This window comes from Pecten maximus, chromosome 2 (genome assembly GCF_902652985.1).
Source record: "Pecten maximus chromosome 2, xPecMax1.1, whole genome shotgun sequence".
Classification (NCBI taxonomy): Eukaryota; Metazoa; Mollusca; class Bivalvia; order Pectinida; family Pectinidae; genus Pecten; species Pecten maximus.
This window is the reverse complement of record NC_047016.1, coordinates 27,071,236-27,089,998: the sequence shown is the minus strand read 5'-3', so window position 1 is coordinate 27,089,998 and position 18,763 is coordinate 27,071,236. Positions and strand designations below refer to the sequence as shown.

The 18,763-nt window shown below is 32.7% G+C and overlaps 1 protein-coding gene across 1 annotated transcript in view; it reads right to left on the bottom strand.

Annotated features, from left to right (window-relative positions):
- Nucleotides 1-14,727, bottom strand: part of LOC117321668 (signal transducer and activator of transcription 5A-like) — a 45,082-nt gene extending 30,355 nt beyond the window's left edge. Inside the window, exon 1 of the mRNA XM_033876174.1 lies at nt 14,633-14,727. The gene's annotated coding sequence lies outside the window, so the exon portion shown is untranslated. The remainder of the gene's footprint in view (nt 1-14,632) is intronic.
- Between the last annotated feature and the right edge of the window lie 4,036 nt (nt 14,728-18,763).

Below are 18,763 nucleotides of genomic sequence, written 5' to 3'. Positions count from 1 at the left end.
GGGTCACTCGCATATTGAGTTAGGTCACGTGATTGTAAATGCGGTAACATTAACACCGTTAGAGATTTTTGCAAAGTGCAACCTCTAAATCACTTTTTTCAACAAGGTATCTTGAATCAATGGAAAGAGTATATCAATAGGCATCTGAAAAATGCAAAATGTAGCCTTCGTGTCCGGCAGTGCAGACAAAACGCGGAACCTGTTGAAGTTGCAACAACATACACTAATGAGCAACAGAATGGGGCGCAACATTAACTGTGATGCGATGTTAAAGTATTGTACTGATATTGTTCCTGAAGTATAACATTGTGGACACTTAAGTGGTGTATAACATTGTGTAGTGATGCATAACATTGTGTAGTGATGTATAACATTGTGTAGTGATGTATAACATTGTGTAGTGATGTATAACATTATGTAGTGATGTATAACATTGTGTAGTGATGTATAACATTGTGTAGTGATGTATAACATTGTGTAGTGATGTATAACATTGTGTAGTGATGTATCACATTGTAGACACTTTAGTGATGTATAACATTGTGTAGTGATGTATAACATTGTGTAGTGATGTATAACATTGTGTAGTGATGAATAACATTGTGTAGTGATGTATAACATTATGTAGTGATGTATAACATTGTGTAGTGATGTATAACATTGTGTAGTGGTGTATAACATTGTGTAGTGGTGTATAACATTGTAGACACTTTAGTGATGTATAACATTGTAGACACTTTAGTGATGTATAACATTGTAGACACTTTAGTGATGTATAACATTGTTGACACTTTAGTGGTGTATAACATTGTGTAGTGATGTATAACATTGTGTAGTGATGTATAACACTGTGTAGTGATGTATAACATTGTGTAGTGATGTATAACATTGTTGACACTTTAGTGATGTATAACATTGTTGACACTTTAGTGATGTATAACATTGTTGACACTTTAGTGGTGTATAACATTGTGTAGTGATGTACAACATTGTGTAGTGATGTATAACATTGTGTAGTGATGTATAACTTTGTGTAGTGGTGTATAACATTGTGTAGTGATGTATAACATTGTTGACACTTTAGTGGTGTATAACATTGTGTAGTGATGTATAACAGTGTGTAGTGATGTATAACATTGTGTAGTGATGTATAACATTGTGTAGTGGTGTATAACATTGTGTAGTGATGTATAACATTGTGTAGTGATGTATAACATTGTTGACACTTTAGTGGTGTATAACATTGTGTAGTGATGTATAACAGTGTGTAGTGATGTATAACATTGTAGACACTTTAGTGATGTATAACATTGTGTAGTGATGTATAACATTGTGTAGTGATGTATAACATTGTGGACACTTTAGTGATGTATAACATTGTGTAGTGATGTACAACATTGTGTAGTGATGTATAACATTGTGTAGTGATGTATAACATTGTGTAGTGGTGTATAACATTGTGTAGTGATGTATAACATTGTGTAGTGATGTATAACATTGTGTAGTGATGTATAACATTGTGGACACTTTAGTGATGTATAACATTATGTAGTGGTGTATAACATTGTGTAGTCATGTATAACATTGTGTAGTGGTGTATAACATTGTGGACACTTAAGTGATGTATCTTGCATTGCGACGTGAAAATAATAATTCATGGAAATATTCCTTCTAATTTTCTTTCCCAGATGTCTGGCCAGTCGTTCAGACGCGTCTCTGGTACATATGGCAAGCCGTTTTAACATTTAATCCCATTTCCTCTTAAGGGGATATTTTTTCACTTAAGTGAAATTCTTATTTCACTTAAGTGAAAAAAGAATTTTCACTTAAGTGAAAAAAACATAATGCAAATAATATATTCACCTTAAGGTGAAAAGAATTTCACTTAAGTGAAATTCTTTTTCACTTAAGTGAAATAAAACATAATGCAAATAAACGTTAATATCCCTTAAGACGAAAAGAATTTCACTTCAGTGAAAAAAAAATTATGTGCAGACATAATGCAAAACACTTGTCCCATAAGTGAAATTCTTTTCATCTTAAGGTAAATAAAACTGACCATATGTCCATAAAGTCACTCTGTCCTCCTATCCACCCCATGGTATAATGGAATGAACCCTCCCCTTGGACCTGTCAACTAAGAAACAGAGTGAGTAAACTTCAACTTTGACACGTTCTTATCACTTACCATAATGGAAATAAATAAAACATATATTTAATGGAAATAAAACATAAGTGAAAGTAAATCATATGGGAAATAGTATTGATTTTATTAACAACAAATGAAGTAGAGAAAAGGTCTCGAATTGGTCAGAAATTAAACACCCAATGCTTGGTCAATAGATGGACTAGTCCATATCTGATTCATGAGAGTGGGTGTCCGATTTACTCAACAGCAGCATTTGCATTATGTTTTATTTCACTTAAGTGAAAAAGATTTTCCCTTAAGATGAATAAAATTTATTTCACTTAAGTGAAATTCTTTTTCACTTAAGTGAAATAAAACATAATGCAAAAAAAGTCTTTTAACCTTAAGGTAAAAAGTATTTCACTTAAGTGAAATAAATTTGAAGCATATTTTACCTCAAGAGGAAATGGGATTAAATGTTAAAACGGCTTGCCATAGGTACACATGTTTGAGAAGAAAAATAAAACCGGAGGGAATATTTCAAATATGAACATTTGGTGAGGTCGATATATTGCTTTACCAACCATATTAACCGAATCACTTTAGTGATGTATAACATTGTGTAGTGATGTATAACATTGTGTAGTGATGTATAACATTGTGTAGTGGTGTATAACATTGTGTAGTGATGTATAACATTGTGTAGTGATGTATAACATTGTGTAGTGATGTATAACATTGTGTAGTGATGTATAACATTGTGTAGTGAAGTATAACATTGTGTAGTGATGTATAACATTGTGTAGTGGTGTATAACATTGTGTAGTGGTGTATAACATTGTGTAGTGATGTATAACATTGTGTAGTGATGTATAACATTGTGTAGTGATGTATAACATTGTGTAGTGATGTATAACATTGTGTAGTGGTGTATAACATTGTGTAGTGATGTATAACATTGTGTAGTGATGTATATAACATTGTGTAGTGGTGTATAACGTTGTGGACACTTTAGTGATGTATAACATTGTGTAGTGATGTATAACATTGTGTAGTGGTGTATAACATTGTGTAGTGATGTATAACATTGTGTAGTCATGTATAACATTGTGTAGTCATGTATAATATTGTGTTGTGGTGTATAACGTTGTGGACACTTTAGTGATGTATAACATTGTGTAGTGATGTATAACATTGTGTAGTGGTGTATAACATTGTGTAGTGATGTATAACATTGTGTAGTGATGTATAACATTGTGTAGTGGTGTATAACATTGTGTAGTGGTGTATAACATTGTGGACTATCTTTTACCAACCATATTAACCGAATCAAAGGTTCTTCATTTTTATGTTTGATAACAGATTTACACAGGGACATCGTATGACAAAATAAACGCAATATTAATCTGGTATTTCCAAAAAATATAATCATAAGGTTAATATCTCAAAGTATTAACCTACAGGAGACCTTATCTAATACAGAACTTAAAAAAGTAATAGAGAGTTCAGAAAAATGCTTTAATCCAAGGACGAACCGCATTGTTTCCAAACAGGTCGTTCTCTTGGCTATGTTCTTAATCCAATTTGAATTGTTCTCAAGTGCCGAGCTTCCTTTTACCCTTGTAACCTTTATAAATGGGTGTCATCCTGTTTCTCCCAAAACTGAAAAATATATATCCTGTTTCTCCCAAAAACTCTTGTAAACAATAAAGGGAGAGTGATGTTTTAACAGTTAAGTTAACTGCTACCTGTACAGGTAAATCAATGTTCTTGTTACCTGTACAGGTTATCAGTTGACAAATAAATGAAATAATAGATTTATCCATATATTCAGAGATGGTTTGAATTTAAAAATAAAACGTGTAATTTAATAAGAAATAGATAGATAAAAATAAAAAGTTATGTATGTATACATTTATATTTATGATAAATTTATAGAAGTGATTATAATTGACAACATTTAGATTTATCCATATATTCATAGATGGTCTGAATTTAAAAATAAACATGGAATTTACTAAGAAATAAATAAATAAAAAATTATGAATATAATGGATTTATTGAAGTGATTATAATTGACTTCTTCTATATTTGTCCATATATTCATAAATGGTTTGAATTTAGAAATAAAACTGATAAATTAATAAAAGTTATTTATATTTCAACATTTCAAAATTGTACAAATAGTGGGGCCGACCTCCCTAGGGGCTGAGAGGCGGGGCCAAAAGGGGTCATTTTGGCAGAATGGATATAAACAACTTTTTCTCTGAAACTAAGCAATGGATATCTCTAATATTTAACTGATAGCATTCTCTAGGGTTACAAATTCAAAATTAAACAAATGACAGGGCCAACCCTCTTGGGGCTGAGGGGCGGTACCAAAAGGGGTCAATTTGGTTAAATTGATATAAACAACTTCTTCTCTGAAACTAAGCAATGGATATCACTCACATTTGTATGGAAGCATGGTCATTGGGTGAAGAGATTCAAAATTGTACAAATCTTAGGGTTGACCCCACCAGGGGGCTGAGGGGTGGGGCTAAAAGGGGTCAATTTGGCTAAATTGATATGATCAACTTCTTCTCTGAAACAGCTCATATTTGACTGCTAGCATCCTTTTGGGTAAGGATTCAAAATTTTATAAAGGAAGGAACTGACCCCCCAGGGTGCAGAGGGCAGGGTCAAAAGGGGTCAATTGGTTTAAACAACTTCTTTTCTGAAACTAAGCAATGGATAACACTCACATTTGTGAGGTTGTCTCTATGAGGTTGCGCCAAAAGTCAGTTTCTTTTCATGAACTAATGTATTTTTTGGCATAAAACCTCACGTACCCATATAAAATGCCTATGAGATATCGACATAGCAATACCAGTGACAAATAAAATCATCATTCTTGTTTCATATCACTTGAAATCCAGGTGAGCGATACAGGCCCTCTGGGCCTCTTGTTTATGATATAAATAATGTTAATTTGTAATGTATGTATGAATGTATATTTGGTGCTTATTACATTGTATTTTGAAGATAATATAGTGCTTATTAGTTATCCATTGTTTAAGTATCATATCACCAGTAAAAAGTACATATATGTGTGCAATACATTATTTTTAACTTTTTAAAGTTTAGAATATGTTTGACATATGTATTCACATATTTGATTTTGTCAATGAAATAATATGTAATTTCATATCTCAAAGTATAATATCAAATTGACATTTTTGTAGTTCTATCACCTATCTACCTGTGTTTTCCTGGATTTTGCAATAAAGGAATGAGAGAGTTAATTACTTTCTGTGTTTACTTAATAATTAGACCCCTGTGTAAACAAATCCTGTTTCTCCCCAAAAATATTTTACCTAGATTTTCAGTTTTGGGAGAAACAGGATTAAACCTATAAATGTAGTGTGTTGAAACACTGGACTCCCATTTATATCCCGAGTAAATGAGATATTACACGAGTCTCACAGCAGACGTGAAAAACTGACCAAGAATTTATTTGGCTAACAAGTTTTTTTGTCGTTTTTTCTTTTGTTATTTCTTTTAAACTGTGTACGTAACATGGGCATTTTTTTTCAGGTACTTCAGAAAACAGACGTTTTTTTAAGCTGTTGTGTAATCTCTCACAGTAAGACCTTTGGCATGCTTCGTCCGGGCAAACATGCGTGATAAATATAAGTTCGTATACATGTAAATATGGAGGGTTAAAAGGGACATAAGTCAAACATAATATTTTCATTCTTTTTTCTTACTTTTTTTTACTTTTCTAATTGCAACTTCTCATTATTTGTCATTACTGATTTATTTCTCACAATTTTAATGCTTCATTTTACGTAATTACTTTTTTGAATTCAAAACTCTTTATTTTAACATAACATAGGATTGCTATGATATGCGGAACTACGAAAACCAGTCTAGTACTTCGAGCTCTTGGCCTAGGCCTACTGCCTGTGCCATTCAACCGGAGCAATCTAATTAAAATCTAGATGGTCATTCTCACTACGTTACATGAGCAACGTGTAGTGATAATGACCATCTAGATTTTAATTAGATTGATCATACAGCGCCCGTACTGCCAGTTCCAAGACTTCGGATATATAGATAACGGTTAGACTTCTATCAACCGATGATATTGCCGAAAATTGATTCATATATTTAATTGTAAATTTCATTTCATTTCGGGACTTTCCCCTATGTAATTTAATATCAAGAACAGGTGAGCAAGTTATCTCCCTTTTTCTATCACAGATGAAATTAAGTAATTAGCAAGTTTTAAATTATTTATGTGAATTTGACCAATAATTCATGTAAATGAAGCTTAATAATGCATAATAAATCATATTTTTATTTTTAAATAACTTTTTTCAACCTTTTATCAGGTAGCAGTGTACACCAGTTTGCCCTGGAGTTTCTGAAAATTAAGTGGCTAAATTATCTCTTACTCTTATATATATTTGCTTTGTTATTTGTTAGCTTTGTTTATCACCCTTTGAATAGCCAGCTGAGTCAGTTTGAGGCAGGGTCTCCTTGTAGTAGTTAGTGACTACCTCTGAACAACATGCAGGAGACCTGTCTGTCCACATGCCATCCAGGAAATGGAGCTTACCAAGCAAAATAAATAATATTTTCTTTTCAAATAAATGATTTAAACTTCTTGTAAGGTAGCAGTGTAGACCAGTTTGCCAAGATTCTAAAAAATAAGTAGCATCTTTAAGTCTGAGGCTGGGTCTCCTTGTAGTAGTTTGTGACTACCTGACTGAACAACATACAAGAGGCCCAATGCATGCCATCTAGAACAAAAAGGGTAAAGTGGTCTTGTCCAAAGACATAACCATGACAGCACATACCGGCCTGATTGTCAGCTTCCCTTTTCTTCTGGTTATCATTAAATCCTGGTCATTGTTTGAATTTGTCAAATAATTTTCTATAATACCTTTATATAAGTAAAAGTTTAAATTCAAAAGATAAAAACACAACTACTTTGTTCCCCAACACTGAATTTAACATAGTGCAACACAGTAAATACATAATAGTTCCAAAAACTTAAGTATAAATTTGTCAGAATTGGTGTCTTGCGCATTGTTTTCTTTGGTATATGGTATTTAAAGCAGAGATATTTCAAAATTTACCAATTGCTACCTATGTGCAGATGAAATTTTGGAGAAAAACTATTTTGTAAAATAGTGATAACAAAATATTAGTAATTCTTTAATTTTGACAAGTAGTTTTCTATTATACCTTTTGTAATAAGTTGAAACTGATTACAAATTCAAAAGACAAAACTACAACATGGTTCCACACCCTAAATTAGTTAATTAACTTAATGCGATATAACAATCAACATAATTTTAGTAAAATTTTCTCAGAACAGGTTTCTCGCACATGGTTTTCTTTGGCACATGTAAGCATAGGGTTGAATATGTTGATATGGAATTGATAATAAAGCAACTTGTAGATATTTGAAAATTTACTAATTCATGAAATTTCAAAGTCAACTATTTTGTAAAATTGTGATAGCTAAAACCTGGTAACTCTTTGATTTTGTCAAATAATTTTCTATCTTATACTTTTTTGTAATAAATTGAAATTGATTTAATTTTAAAAGATAAAAAAAAATGCATGACATCTTTCTATACGCCCAAAGCAACAGAATTTTTCCTATTGCAACATAATAACAGAGACATATATTTGTATATCTGTATATATGTCTCTGATAATAATTGACAATATTAATATTTTAGCTTAAAATTTGTCAGAACAGCTTTCTGTCATATTGCTTTCTTTGGTGCATAAAAGTGAAGGGTTTAAATATATTTGAAAACTTATTTCATTTATTAATCAATGCAACAGATGATATAATTTGACACTGTCAAAATTTAAAGCATTAGAACATATCTAGATATTTCATTAAGAATTTGGGAAACAAATTCTATTGCTGAAAAAGAATTATTTAATATACTGCTAGTGTGTACTGAAGTACATGTACAGTATACGTAGTTCCTTGAAAGTTCGTGTCATCGTAAGCTAATATGTACGAGATATGATTCTCGAAATGTCGTTGCTCCACAACATAAACAAATATCATCAGCTGATCAAGACATCAAAGCATAAACTAACGACACAGTAATTTCATTAAACAAACAAACAATAAAGACATTAAATATTACATATTCAACGTTAACGTCGCCTGTCTCTAAAACGTTAATGAACACGTAACATTTACACTAGACCGAGGAAACATACTGGAAACCTACAGGAAACCTACGAGATTTGTTATCGAAAAGATGAACGCTGGTCTAGCTGATTGACCCACTTCCGTCACAAAAGTTGAGCGATGTCGTAAAACGACACGGAAAAATCGTCAAAAACAAACATTTTATTGGTACACAAACGGTGTCTCAATACCAATAATATTACATATCTAATAAGCACAATGCCTAGGATTTAACCGTTTTGATAAAATCATAATATGAAGTTACCAGTCGGTGGCTGTTGGGGAGCGCCCCGTGATTATATATTTATGTTCAGATTTTACTGCCCCCTGGTGTTAGAATAGTTTGAAAAAATGCATCAAGGGTTTTTTGGGACATAATTCTGAAACACTTACATTGTTGTGGTGAAACAAAATATACTTAAATAACCAAATAGGAAAAGAAGAAAATGCGATATTAAACCACTAAATTTGAAAACCATAAAACTATCAAGCAGAAACTGAAAAAATGACATATTAAATCAAAGTTTTTGGTCACAAAATAGAAATAGCCGACTAGCCTAATATCTAAAATTGTTAAACAGAATTTTACTTAGTTTATAGCATCAGTCTGCAGCAATAGGAATATAAAACAAAGAAACACAAACTATCTACCGCTGAATAAAAGAAATTAAATATCAATACTTATCACGATGTAAAAATAAAGAAATGAAAAAATAAAAGATAAAGGAACAATAATCAAAACAATAAGTTAAATGGTTAAACAAACAAGAAAAGTTAAACATATAATTATGTCCCTTTTAACCCTCCATATGTATATTGTTTCGTAATTGTTCTAAAATAAAGTTTACAATATGATATGATATGCGAGAGAGTGGCGTGATTTTATTACTCGTTTTACTATAGTTAACAAGCCGTACTACATTATTTGATATGAAAAAATACATGAAACATTTTGATGTACCGACAGTTGAATTACGGACTGGCTCCACTATTTCTGACATACAATTTGAAACGAGTGACATAACTGACATACTGAAATCATTAAATATAAATAAAGCTGTTGGGAATGATACAATCAGTCACAATATGTTAAAAAATACAGCAAATTCAGTAGCTTTACCATTGAGTATTATTTTTAGAGCTTCTCTGGAAACTGGAGTTTTTCCTAAATTGTGGAAACATGCATTAGTTACACCTTTATTTAAATCTGGGGACAAACATATTTTTTCAAATTACAGGCCAATTTCACTACTCAGTACGGTTGGGAAAGTTTTTGAAAGGTTAATTGTTAAATATTTAAATAATTACTTGCTAGATCATTCATTAATATATAAGCTTCAGTCTGGTTTTCAACCTGGCCATTCGACAGTTCATCAACTTATTGAAATTTATCACACTTTGTGTGAAAATCTAGAAAAAAGACATCCTACATGTTTAGTTTTCTGTGATATATCGAAAGCTTTTGATCGTGTGTGGCACAAGGGACTGGGGGTGAAACTAGCAAACTATGGTATTAGCGGCAAACTTTTAAATTGGCTTTTAAATTATATAAGTGAAAGGAAACAACAAGTTTGTGTGGGTGACTCTAAATCACTTGTTAAAACTACTAACGCTGGCGTTCCACAAGGTTCTGTACTTGGTCCCTTGTTATTTATTTTATACATTAATGACATTTCCGATAATCTACAAAGTCTTTCAAAGTTGTTTGCAGACGATACGTCATTATTATATTCAAATCCATCCCCTCAAAATGTTGAATCTGTAATCAACAACGATTTAGAGCACATTCAAAATTGGGCAAATAAATGGTTAGTAAAGTTTAATCCTTCCAAAACAGAGGCACTGCTTATCCATAATTCTGAGCTAGATTATGTAATTGATATTGAATTTGATAATGTTAGTGTGAACTTCGTAGAAAACCATAGGCACTTGGGAGTTATATTGGACGGAAATTGTAAATGGACCAGTCATATTGATGGTATTTGTAAAAAGGTATCGAAACAGATAAGTGTTTTGCGTAAACTTAAATATATATTAAATCGCCACACTTTATATAGAATATATACTTCGTATATTATACCATTATTAGAATATTGTTGTGAGGTATGGGATGGGTGTAGTCTCGGTGACTCAGATAAACTAGAAAAACTTCAACTAGAAGCTGCACGTGTGATTACGGGATTACCATCTTACACTAGTATACAGTCATTATATTCTGAAAGTGGTTTAGAACCTCTTGCTATTAGACGCTCTAGGCGAAAATTGCAGCTTTTTTATAAAATTAAACATAAATTATCTCCAAATTACCTAACATCACTTCTTCCACCATTAGTATCAGAAAATTCTCAATATAACCTTAGAAATGCCAATAATTACTCGTTACCAAATTACCGTTTACATCTTACTAATTCATCTTTCTTTCCCTCTACTATCCAACTATGGAATCATTTAGATAACGAAATCCGACAAAGTGTTACGTACTCGGCCTTTAAACATTCTCTTCAAAATTTTACAGACACGAAAGTTCCCTTCTACTATCAAATTGGTGACAGAAAACATAACATTATGCATGCAAGATTAAGAAACAGATCTAGTACTCTTAACAACGATTTATTTCATGCAAATTTGATTAATTTTAAACACTGCCAATGTGGACACCCTGTTGAAGATGCATATCATTTCTTTTTTGAATGTAATAATTACTCTGTTCAGCGTTTGCAACTGTTTCGTGATCTAAATTATTTCATCCCACTAGACCTGCAACTTCTGCTATTCGGAAAAAATGAACTTTCTCATCAAGAAAATGTAACTATATGCCAATCAACCCAACTATTTATTAAAAATACAAATAGATTTTAAAAATATCTTAATTGGAAATTAATGTACATTGTATTTTTGTCTTTGCGGACTCGGGTGACATTCGGGTGTGTGTGAAATGTTATAAATGAAGGACCAGAAAAGAAAAGGAGGAAGACACCACTGGCATGGATTATCATAGACATTAGACAAGTTTGAACGAAAGGAAAGTCGAATTGTGTACCAAAGTGATTGTTGCCCGAGTCCGCTTAGGTCTACCACAAAACTATTTGTCTTTTTGAAGTATTTAGATATACATGTATATCCCATATATATAAGATTATTTGTATCAATATCTTATAAAATCTCTTTCTGTCTCTCTCTTCCTTCCCCCCTCCAACTCCCCCTCTCTTCCCCTTTCTCTCCGTCTCCCTCCCCTTCTGTCTCTCTCTCTCTCTTTCTCTCTATTTCTTATAAAATTAGATTGTAAATATGTAAATAAAACTACCATCATGTGAATTTTTTCTCAATGTAAAATTGTATCGGGAGAGGGCTTAATATAAGTTGGAAAACTTGTGCCCAATCCCTTTGTAACAAATTGTAAATTACAAATAAAATATGTTTAAATCAAATCAGACGTATCAAAGGTGTGTGTTTATATCATAGAAATATTATTATATTAAACCTGGTATGTACAAATTTATTCAACTTCTAGAAACAGCTAACAAAAAAGATCCTTCAAATTTAGCAAAATATATTAAATACAGTAATAAACAAAGAACAGATTTTTTATTAGTATAAAAAATGTCCTTCTACACTCTACCTGTTGTACAATGTATGTGTTAGTCCGGTTGTGTGTGTGTATGCGAGTGTGTGGTTTTGTATTGTATCATTTCTGTACATGTATATATTTGTTGAACCCATGAGCCGTAAGGCTCAAGGAAATAAAGAACTTTAAACTTGATATCACCTCTGCTCCTCCTTGATTACATTATCTTTTTACGGAGTTCTACATACCTTGGTTGACAGGTAAAGTTTAGACTATAGCCTTGATCCAACATGATATGGTACACGAAATGACAACTACACTATTTTGTTACATACGTATCAATACAATATATAAATAAGAGTTCCGGCTAGCAGCAATGCGTACATGTAAATTGAAACCATAATAGTTTGTGTTTTGAATATGGATTTTAAGTGTAGGTGTCCTATTAATTTTTCTGTTGTGCTGATAAATATATTATATATTATATAGTTCAACATTCTAATGTAATTATTTTAGTGTTGTAATGTGTATTAGGTGCTAAGGCGGTACTTACCGGGAATACAAATAATTAAATATTTTTGTTTTGGCCCCGGATATGACGCGACAGGTGGCGTTCTGGTCAAGATGAAGTATGTGATTGGTCAATATAGCGGTCAATGCAAAATGCAGATTTACAGTTAAAAACGAAACAAAGTTAAAGGGACCTCACGGTAAACCAATATTTATTTTGTATTTTGTATCATATTATTGGGTATATCTTTTAAAAAAATAACCTTCTGAACAATAACCATTCGAATTCGATGATGTAGGCCTATGTACATAAAAACATCAATTATCAATTATTAAAAGGTTATCAAACAATCTGAATATGCAAAAAAATTGTGACATATACGATAAACGCATGCGCACAACAAACTAAAACACATGGAAACAAAAATGGCTTCCAATGTGAATCGACTGCGGTTGAAAACGATAACAGCTTCCGCAATGAAGAGAATAATAGGAAAATGGGTCAAAAACAATCCTAGAATTAAACATGGGAAGCAGTACAATAGACTGTAACAGTTCAAACATGAAAACAGCAGTAATACGGACGCCGCTCGTATTCTGCTTGATTGTTTGATAGTAGCTATAGGTCATGACAATCTCGGTAATATTTACACAAACTCGGTAAGATTTCCACAAACTCGATAAGATTTCCACAAACTCTGTAATAGTTCCACAAACTCGGTAATATTTATACAGTCTGTGCCAGTACATCGCTACTGTCACTATACTATATATATATGAACAATGTTTACACTTATTTACGCATAAATATGTGTGCCGTAATATATACAGAACGTGTTATTTAACATTTAAACCACTGTATAATATCGTTATCCAACTAACCCAGATGGAATATAGATATCGCCTTGTAAACTATCGTATGTTTGTGTTGAAGCCACGATTTCAAAACAGTCACGTAATGATTTAAAAATAATTTCCGCGCTAAATTAAGAGGGGGATTCCCAACTAAATCGAGTGGTCAAGCTGGACATAGGGATTGACTGTGAACATTGGGACAGCACAGAAACATAACTGGAAAGGAACAAAACGCGTACATTCACTGAAAATTGCAACGCTTTTACCGTGATGTCCCTTTTAAATTGAATGCAAGCTGAATAAGTGGATGCATCTATTCAAATGAGACATTTGCAGTCCTATTATCACCAAAAATGATTCAAACTGATATAATTTTGTTATCCGTGCTGAAACTGCGCATTTATTAATTAAAATGTAGTTCATTCATTTATTTCACCAGTAGTTTTACATTATAACCACCAGCATTAAAACTATGCCGTTTATCTTTTTTAAAGATATTTCTTGTTTATTAATAACCTCCTGATAGAAATGAGTTCAAATGGATGCAGAAATAAGGTAAACTATACTACCTGTCCACAGAAGTAATGGTAAATCGTACATTTTCATTAGTAAAATAACAAAGTTTCTAATATTTTCGTAAATATAATTTTTGTTACGGCGACTATAAGTGTATAATTCGTACTCGTTAAACGGTGATTGCCTCCTATAAATACTGAAATAGGTTTCAGATATAGCAATGTGCGAGTATTTACCGTAAAACATAATATATAAATATATGTTTACGGTGTTTTTTAACACTATTTAGCTGGTTGATGTTTGTAAACAATGCTACACCGAGGAAGAGAGACGAGTCACGTGTGAGTGAGTAACGAGTCCACACATATGGCGTTCTGCCTACAAAGCGGTAACATATAGCTTGTATGACCTACCGAATTATAATGTGATTGTTTCGCACTGATTTAGGTATTGACAAATCATGGCTGCGGACACTTTTAATTTTCGTAGTTAGAGGAAAATCTTGGTTTTATGATACACTATTTAAACAATATTACGCCAGATAAAATATAGTCGCTTTAACAAGATGATCTCCGGAGTTTTGCAGTCTATTTTGTATGCAACAATAACAGTGTTTTTATACAAACATATAGGTACGGTAGCTAATACATGTAACGTGTTTGTAGTGTCTATTAGAATATATACGGTAGTCAATGTTCTATGTATTACGTGTTTAGTGTACACATGACCCCCGGCTGTATATAAAAGGTGTCTTGTCCCCGATATTTACTTCCCTGCTTAACAGTGTGTACATGTAGTAACTTTTCAATGATAAACATATCCATATTCTGCGTAGTTTTGCCCTTACCTTTCGCTAATGCCATACTGGATTGGTGTATATAGGTAACGTACATTGACTCTTCCTACCAAACTTATGACATATAACGGATAGGTATGTATAGGTAATTAACGTACCTCGGCTCTTCCTCCCAAGCTAGCAGCCAACCCTCACTTGCGGCATGACCTTCTCTGACGTTGCATACAATTTCATATTATTTGTGAATTCTTAAAGTGCATAGATACACGGCGCGACGACCTGCCTAAACCATTTCCGGACTAACTTATCAGCGTATACAATATGCAAGTGCGTGCTATTTTAAGTGTTCAGTGACGTAGACCATTCGGGGAAACTTTATAAATAAACGTGGAAGGTTTATGTATTTATAGATCAAGTAAGGCGATATCTGTTATCAGGCTTGAGGTCAGATCTAAACAGTTATTATCACAGATTTATAAAATTACCCCTAACACACGTCATTGATATAGGTTGATATATACATTTTTAAATATCAAATATGCTTATTACCTTGGTTACCTTCCATAGCATAGCTTGATTATGGTTTATGCGCAAGCGAAAAGCCATGGAAGCTATATCTAATCGCGCGCTTCAATCCGGGCCAACAAGCGTGATTAATATAAGTTAATATAGCTTGTTTCGCAATTATTGTAAAATAAATAAAGTTAACATATATCTAATGCATTGAAATAACTACCTTACAATCGATATTCACAGTGTATCTGTAAGAAGTGCAATTACTTTCTACCAAACCCGTTTGTTTTATGACAATACTCTAATTAGAAAACTAACTATATTAGTAGCGGTCCGTTATTTATCGTATTTCTAATATACAGACAAATACAAAACAATGGTAATTAACTTTAATTAGTGAATTACATCTACTTAAACAATCTTATAGTTCTTACAAGGATCGGAATTAGCACTTAAATTGTTATAGTATACAGTATATAAGAATAAAATAATATGGACCATGACTTGGGAATTCATGCAAAGTTTCCGTTGTAACGGCTAAGAGTGGATCTGAAAGAGACAAAATGAACATGTTAACATCAATTATATAAATTGTTATTGTAGTTATTTACATCGTTTTACAGATGATTGCTATCTACATGTAAAACATCAATCATATACTCTCAGACGGTCGACACTGTCGATGGATTCCGTGATCGGCCAGTCGAGAGTGGAGTTTGATTTCTAAGTTTCGATGAGTAGTCCACTGCATCCCATCGACAGCCTGCCCAATATTGTAGGTGAACATGGTATTGAAGACAGCTCAGAAATTTGTTTGGGGATTCATCGGCTATAAAACCGATTCTTCCATCATTCAATAATACAAAAGCAATCATTGATAACCATCATCGTCAACCACAATACACAAGAAATCGACAAATAAAAGAAAGAGAAACGAGTTCAACCAGCGCTGATTTAGAGAAAATTTAAGTGTAATCGATTATAACTGGTTATAATGATGTCACCGAAAGGCTTATCACGATACGGACATGACAGGGACTAGGCAAGAATTCACACCCCACGGTCCATATACATGTAACCGGTATTGTACACGGTTAGGAATGTGTACAAAGTCCATGTTGGACAGGAGTATTGTACGAATGTTTGGTACATGTACTTTATGTGTGGTTTACGTGAAGAATGACACATGCTGATAATACGCGTATAAAGGCTTGATCAAGTGCCATTCGAGCTTTTAAGAGCCGACTGTTTGACGGACGTTGTGACAAAGGTCATGGTGAGTTTCTGTTGACGCTTGGAGGGGACTGCGTAATTTCAAATATATAACTTTAGAGCGCTTTCATCACATCTGTGAACTGTACTGCAAAAAGGTAATTTCAGATTTCCAGGTTTGCAGGCGCAGAAACAAATCTTACAAATAAAATCTGCTTAACTAAGGATTGATTCTGTGAAATTAGTATTGTTTTCTGGTGAAATAGCATCTTATCGATGGAAATCCGGAAACAAGAGCTTAGCAATATCTGATGAAGCGCGGCCTAGTTGGACCACGCCACACCCCCATATACATGTAACATTGGCAGTAAAACCACTTTCTTGTTGAGACTGGCATTCAAACTTGAGTCGACCCAAATGATAGAGGACTTCTTCCTTTATCATACGGGGCTCCACGTGTCCAGCGTCCGATTAAGATTTGACGCAGGTCAACAAAAGGTTATCAGGACCACGAATCCAGGTAGTGTGCCATGTTGTCACCACAATTTTACATTTAAAATTATTAAATTCAAATTCGACTTTTCACTGTTACCATGGCAAATGTAGTCTAATGGGTAAGCTCGGAGTTACACTTGAAACAAATAAGGGTATTACAATGCAGTGTCGTGGGTTTCCAGATGCCCTTTGTGTTTCAACTTCAAAAGATAAATAATTACAAAATATTCCAGCTTGATTTCAGTATCATCTTTAATATACTTTATGTTCATATTGCAAGTGAATTACATATCATGGTTATGGCAGTGATAAGGTGTCGGTACTACCTACATGAACCACGTGCTGTACAGTCTTTAATTTAAATGTCTTAAAAGCAGACAACACAAAAATGATATATCTTCCTCAATGTTTGTACTCATATGACAATCACGTGAGTTTTGAGAGAGCGTCATTTATCAAAGGTTAAACAAATGGCTGACGGATGATTGTATAAAATACACAAAACTTGTTTTGAAAGACCTTCATTAGAGAACAACATCCAAATCCTGCCTTAGTGAGATCATTCCTGTGTGGGATGAACACTATAAACCAACAATGTTAAAATCTGTCTCAATTTATCCGTTATATGTACACTGACTGTGGAAATGATTAGCAGTAAAAGGGTGTCTTGCACAGATATTTTCTGAAGATTTCACAAGCTTTAGAAAAACAATGGATGGAAATAATGTACAAAATTCTATGGCGACCAGAAATATTTTTTTCTGAGGAATTTATGTGAGCAGGCTTTTACAGGGATTCGGCCTAAATTTAAATAGGGGGTTTCAGTGAAGCAGAGGACGCTTACCCTTCCGACACACCTGGTCTTACTCTCCTTGTATTTTATATAGGTCTCCATTTGAGTTAGAATTACGATTTCGTTGTATACAGGTCAGTACTCTCTATTCAAAATAATACTGCTGGCAGCATATATGTAAAGAAGGGCTCACACAGAAAATCTTACATGTATAATACTGCTGGCAGCATATATGTAAAGAAGGGCTCACACAGAAAATCTTACATGTATAAGCGGCAGATTTTCAAGATATTTAAGGATACATACAGATGTAGAATATCATTTTGATGCTGCATTTAAATCAGTTTGGCACGAAATGAAGTCACAGAAAAAAACCCCAAAAACTTACTATTAGATATCAAATGTTGAAACCATCATTAAGAAATTTCAAATAACAACTAAAATTATGCTTATCTTTCATATGATACAAAATTTCAGACATGATATACAAATATATATAATATATATCCATCCACAGTAAACAATAAGTAATGTTATCAACACAACAGGAAGTTGAACAGCTTGTATGAGTTTGCAGAAAAAAAATTATTAAAAGGATTAACAAGACTTTTACGACCGGTTTTTGAATTGATTCATAGAATTAATATAAGTATCTAAATTTGAAAACTTTTCTGTAAAAGGTTTGACCTGTTTGGCACAATTAATACCTTAATGACACTATAATTACCAGGCATAGCAGGATTTTTAGAATTATGGGACCAACAACCAATTACCTAGATTAAAAAACAAATTCTAAGATACTGCAAACAATATTGATCCTAACTAAATGTAGCCTTTGCTTCAGTAGATATTTACAGAGAGAGATATAGTAAAGTGAGTAAGACAATCAAAATAATATCAATTTAAGTACTGAGCAAATGTAAACATGTTGATAAAAATAAACACTGTTCAATAATAATACCTCCAACATTAAATGCCCTACAATGTGCAGATAGATCAATTGGGGAAATACAAAACATTTTATATCAATAAAACCTTCATACATGTAGATTTATACTGCATTTTAAAAAATAATTTCATTGACACAAAAATGATCTGCTATGTTATTGGTTACGTTTCCCTTGATACATTTAATTTTCTTTTGATTAAAAATAGAGTATAAATTATGA